Source organism: Sycon ciliatum, chromosome 7 (assembly GCF_964019385.1).
Source record: "Sycon ciliatum chromosome 7, ocSycCili1.1, whole genome shotgun sequence".
Taxonomy (NCBI): Eukaryota; Metazoa; Porifera; class Calcarea; order Leucosolenida; family Sycettidae; genus Sycon; species Sycon ciliatum.
In genome coordinates, this window is record NC_088649.1 from 22,372,407 (window position 1) to 22,378,968 (window position 6,562).

The window sequence follows — 6,562 nt, forward strand, 5'->3', positions numbered from 1 at the left end:
TTGCATCTCGTTCCAGCAGCATGTTTATTTCCGATTTTCGTATAAAAGAGAAAATAAAGTTTAATGTACTATGAGCCAGACGAAGGAGGCGAAATTCAACTCCAGAGGATGGATGATCATTCTTTATACCAACATATTGGGCGCTGCTGACAAAGCCAAAAAGAAATGGCCAATTGTTCTATGTGTTCGCCACTACATCTTCCACGTACACTGAGCGTAGTTTAGCTGCATGCTGTGACATGTGTTCTCCGGTCGGGAGCACAGATCGGGAGCAAGGAGTTTGGCATGCAGCGAACACGTAGGATGTGCGTGCTTTATCGTGTTTGTACAAGAGTATGTAAATACCATGAAAGGACATGCACTGGAACAGGAAGACTACTTAACTGTATTTTAATCTATTCTCGAACGTGAGGGTTTTCGGAACACATACATGCACACAAAGACGCAGACATAAAGAAACACATTCGCGCACAGCAGCGTAAGACACCACACGCAAACGAGATTAAAATTAAGAATGGAGTCGGTTAGTAATTGAAGAACACGTGAGAAAATGAGGCACTCCTTTCAATCGCGTCGGCAATTCTTCCTCCCAAATTTCCATTGTGAACAATGACATGTAGAAACGTGCAGTATCCTGAGGAATCGCGAAGGAAACGTGCTGAAGGTGATTCCAGTATTGCAGTACGTCGTGCACACGGGCAGAGGGTCAGCAATCTGGACTGACAAAACCTTTTATGTCACGCTCCCATTATAATTTTCCGCTGAGTGGAAGCGAATATATGCTAGATATTACAGGTGGTTCTTTTCTCACAAAGTCGGGTCGTCACCATTAACAAAGAGACGTTTGCGTCTGCGATTGTCACATGCACTGCAATACGTGTTCTGGTGGGCTTTACGATGATGCCAGTTTCACATCACATCACTTGACGGAATGCAATAAATGATTCATTAGAACATCCTCTGCTAGTCAGTAATCAATTCCCTACTCTTGCACACATGTACATGTTTACGGGAAGAAGGCATAGCGTGTGCTGCATGTTTCTTAATGCTGCTACAATCTAAAGTGCAATGCCCATGTAAACACGCTTTGCTGTATCGCTCGTGCCCAATGGAAAAAATAAGTGGAAACAATCATGGGTGATATGAAATGGGACGATGTTTCGTATTCAGTTAGCCATTTTTAAACTATAATCTGAAAAAAGAAAAACCGTTGATCATTAGCCAGGAACAGCACCGGACAAAACAGAATGATACCCAAACAAGTAAATTAAAGACTATCAAAACCGTGTACTTGTACTATTACACCAGAATACGACAACACTATACTTATTATAGTACAAACCAAAAAGCGTTCAACATAACAACGAAGTACTAAAACAGTGTCAGCGGTGATTATAAATCCTTCTCTTTCAGATGCATGTTGTCCAAAGATGACATTTTGAAGTGCTATTACACGTGGTCGCAAAAAGCCAGTTCGCAGCGGGCTTTTCCGTCCGCTGTCATTAGGGACAGGTTTCATCCTGCTCCAGAACTTCTCACAACACAAACCGGCTCTTGCTCACTTCCAGCTGTTTATAGTTCACAAGTATCTGAGGTTTGCTGACTGGCATTAGACCTCTACAGATCTGTAAAATCGTGCAGCGGCCCACCGGACTTCTCATGGCGACTTGCCCACCTTTCAAGTATCCCTTCTCAGTTAAAGCTGATTTTATATGGCCGACTTTTCCGTCCTAGCAGGCATTCACCTATACCTTGGCACACGAATTTGGCACTTACTCCCAAGCGTCCTTGTTCATTTTCTTTTCATTCTGCTTTTTATCTGTTACCTCTCTGACTCATCTTAACTTGCTTTTTGGTTTGGCGTGCGGGCAGTGGTATACTGAGACCCAAGGTTGGCTTATCCCCTTCTGCCCGTCCTACACTGCGTTAGTTATCATCATTATAGGGATCCTTGCTATCTCTTGCTAGCGTTTGTGCTATGATGGTTTTTGGCATTCTTCGTGCCCATTGTTCTCCGAATATACCTTGAATTGGCATAACATTGGTCAAAATATGGGGTACGAATAATGATTTTTCTTTGCTACATAAAACCACATTATGATATAAATATGAAAAAACAGCCCCAACGATGCAGATCTCTACTCAAGTGTGAAACACACACATCAGACGACTATCATTCACTGACCATGCAAGTGACTTGAAATACTTCCGCTATCTAGTGAAGCACATAACTATTGTGGAAGACAGTGCAACCGGTTATCTCTCCAGTCACGCACAGTGCAAGGGCTCAGGTGTCGAGCCGTGCGATGACTATATTGCCAGGATAACATCAGGCGTGTACTGTAATGAACTGGATCCAGTAATTAGCATTCGAGTATGACAGTGCCGGAACGTTAATAACTTTGTTTGCATAATTCATTGTTTTCTGGAACTTCTTCACGTGGTTTATGGTGTAATAGTACTTCACACTGGGATGCCGTTCAGAATGTAGAGCACATCCGATTTTCCGCACGTAACGATACTCTTTGAGAAATTTATCGCGAATCTCCCGTTGTGTAGGAATAACCTTCTGATGTACATCCGCCATTTTACTTACAAAGGAAGGTAGGAACACCACAAAAATCCGATTGTAGAAAAGAAAAGAAAGGGAAAGTCACACAAGTTCTCATTCAGACGGAAGGCCTTCCCACAGCATGGCTACGCAAACATGCACATACGAACACAGACACGCACACGCGTACAGGCACTCCCACACACACACTCGCACACACGCACACAAATGTCTGCGCCAACACTCACTCCCCTACCGTAAAACCTGCAATTAACAATAATATGGCGCAATTCCGCACACATTCGTGTGAAAGCGACAAGTTCAATTGAATTAATAATCTCTCAAAAGGTAATCCCTGCGGCGGTCCACGACACATGAAAATCGTGATAGTGAAGAAGACACACGTTTTTGCCTGAGAAGACACAAGTGCATTACTAGTGATTTAACACTGTCACGGTGCACAAGCAGCGGACTCTCGGAATCCTTCAATGCTACTTGCTCTTCTTATGTACTCGGATGTGTCGCAGGGATTGCACTGGCACTTTGTTCCATATAAAGGCCAATGCGTATTTGTTTGAACATGTTCATCAAACTTCAGAATTGCGGTGTAATCATCATTAAGACCAACAGACAAGACGATGCTTAGGCTGATCCCTTTATACCTGTTGATCATGTCCAGCATAGGTGAACATGTGCAATGCGGCAGCAACGAAACCAACAGAAGTGTTGCTTCCTCGTTGCAGCAGCAGTCAAATGATTTGACAAGTCGCCTGTGTGGTGTTTTACGGCCATCATCCGCTAATGCTTCTGTAAACAAGACTTGCTCCATCACGCAGGTGGGCGAAAGCATTCTGGTTCTCCTTGGCGCAGTGCTGCGCAGAGAGATGAAGAGTTGCAGGCACATTGTGGACCCAAGGCGGCCTTGGAAGGAGAATGTCGCATGTGCTCTTCTTACGTGGACCATCTATCGCCTGGAAGAGTTCAAGAGGAGTTCTCTAAGCATTGCAGAGCAGCACGCTGTCAGTCGTCTGCTAAAATCAAGCCAGAGTCCAAGCGCAACCGTCCACCACTCCCGCAACATTATAGAAACGTGCAACTTGAAGCAAGAGGCCTCTCACCTCTACTGCAGAAACGCCACAGGTACCAATGCATGCAAGTTGCTAAATTTGTCGAAAACGCTATTGTTCTTATTGACGCATCCGCGAAGACCGAATCAAACTTTTATGGACTTAAACCAGACTACCTTTGGATGCTGGCAGCCAGAACTGCAAGAGGCGGGTCTTCTTCTTGCAAAACCAGGGAAATGGGATATCGATGACAAATGTATTGATGCTCTACAGGCTATCAGCGCGAAGGTATTCAAGCTCTTCATTCCCCGCATGTTGGAAAACGAACGAGTATTTCTGTCAAGAGTTGTCAGCAGAGGCAAGAGAAGGCGATGTACCATGTTGTCATGTTTACATGCTAAGCTTCTCACGCGTATGGCAGGGCGAGCTGTTTTACAACGCCACGTATACCCATTGTTCAAGAAAATGAAAGAATTTGTCCGTCGCAGGAACCAAGTGACCAAGTCCAGCAAGGTGTTGGCTTCATGTCGAGGTCTTCGCGGACCAAAGTCACAAGTACGGTCTACTGTACTGAAGCTATTAGCACTAGTCATTGTGAATGATGTGTGGAGTACAAAGACTACCTCACCACGGTTACCGTTTATCGCTGCTTCCCTGCTGGCAACAGTTCTCCCGTCTAAAGTCGATTTGATCCTTCGCCACGGATGAGCCTCTTTTCCTGATGGAACCCACGACTAAAACAATCACTGTGACGCAAATTTGTTCGGTCCTGAACACATTTTTACCGAGCGCTGCGAGGAGCCTTGTATTAAATAGTTGAAATGTGTATGCTCGGATGTGTATGTAGTGGAGGGAGGGGGGGGGGGTGGGGGAGGCGTGTACATGTGTAATATTTGCAAGTGCCAGTGTGTGTGTGTAGTTTTCGCGTGTACTATTGCCTTCCAAAGTGTAAATGTGCATAAGCAAGAGGTATAGACGTATCCATCACAGGCTGCGTATATAGGCGCTCAACCACTTCCCAATTTTATTATCTTAATTATAACACGTATTGTCTATCTCTACGAGAGTTTTACTTGCCCAATCATCTGTTCGTCCCTCTCATCTCTCTTTCGTTTCTTACCTTTTGTATTCATGTTGCAGCACTTCGTCGTGTAGCCTTTACCCTTTCACTTCTCATTATTTTCGCAATTGGGTCAATCCACAGTCTACAAAAATACACATTTTTGTCATATTTCTGCTCTCCTTTGGCCATTTCTCACAAAAAACCACTCTCTGGAAAGCTATTGACGGCAGCTATGCACTCGTAGAAACAACACTGAGCGTCATTCGTGTGTGCAGTTCCGTGATGGAGAATACTCTTTCAAACTCAAACAAATTTGCGCACCGCGATCTGTCACGAGCGGCTTACCGATTTGGAAAATCGCGACTCATAGAAACCAGACGAAGTACCGGTGAAAATGCCTATAATCCGAAGGATTTCCAGCCCCAAAACGCATAGGTGAGCGAGAAGATATCAGAGTTATTCTCAGCATGACGGCAGTTCACAGGCTTGCTTTGCAGCCCCTACTCTCCCTGCTGTTTTGTTATTGTATACTCTGTTTTCTTCTGCCCTTCAGAAGAGTACGTTGTGAACCTATTAAAAAATAAATAAAAGAAAAATGATTCATTGCGCATTTTTGACCCCACACTAGTTTCAAGCTTCGTCCTCATTATTATATTAATATTTATTCTTCTTTTACTAGGGAATTCCCAACAGGCGTCAGCGCCTTTTAACAGGGAGCCCTAGGTGTAATTTGATGAATGAGCGAAATTCATCTGGTGAACTAGACATTCGGCAAGCCGATGGAAGTGTATTCCACCTGGCAGCGCCCAAATAAGAACTTGCACTAAAGCCATATTGGGTGTTAGCGGGGGGGGGGGGGGGGGCAGAACAAGAGCAGCAGATTTGGCAACGGGTGGTGGCTGCAGTGTGAGAACCATGGGAGCGCAAGTTAAGGCGGTCTCGCAGAAGAGGACTTGCAAGTCCATTCAGGCAGTGGTAAACAAATACATAGGTTTTGAAATTGAGGCGTATCTCAAGGGCGTACAAATTAGTATGACTGTATGGAAGAGTGGTAGGAGTCAATCTATCCAACGAAAATATTCTCATTAATGCTACGGGGCTGGCAGTAAGAAGCTTGTAATATAGAGTTTGTGATAAGCAATGAATACATGCAGTTCTGCCAAACTCAAATGTGGACTGAATGATCGATGAATAGAAGAGTCGTTTGCAAAAACTGCTGATATTCTGCCTTGCATGGACAAACGTTCCGAACTTCCTATTGACATTTGCACATACTGCCTCCAATTAGGTTGAGAAAGACAGATGTTCGTCAACCAGCATTCTGAAGTATTAAGCGTGAGCAGATGGGACTATGGAAGTGCCCCGCAGCTGACTGCGGTGCCAGGTGGCAACTCCGTGCCTGGTCTCCGGAGCAGGACAAACTGAGTCTTGGACGGGTTTAACACCAGTCTATTCCGATCTAGGAAGCGATCCAGAGCCGCAAGGTCATCACTCCGCTGGGTTGTGATGATCTGGATGGATTTGTGTCTGATATAGTGTGTGATATCTTTCGGCATAAAGTTGATTCAATGTATGTTCAAAGCACTGTGCACGGTGCATCACGGGTGTAAATGCAAAATAGCAATGGATCGAGCACGGAGCCTGCAAACCAAGCAAGTGCAGTGTCAGCAATGCCAAGCATCTTCAACTCATGGATGAGCTCTTGAGGCTTAACTCGGTCAAAATCTTTGCTCATATCTGCAAACACTATGCCGCAGTACTCGTTGTTATCGAGGACTTTGAGCCATTCGTCGACCACTAGCGCTAGGCAGTCCTCCCACGAGCTGTTGGTATGGTAGGCAAATTGATTGTTAGACACGTCCATGATGTTGTGTAACTTAA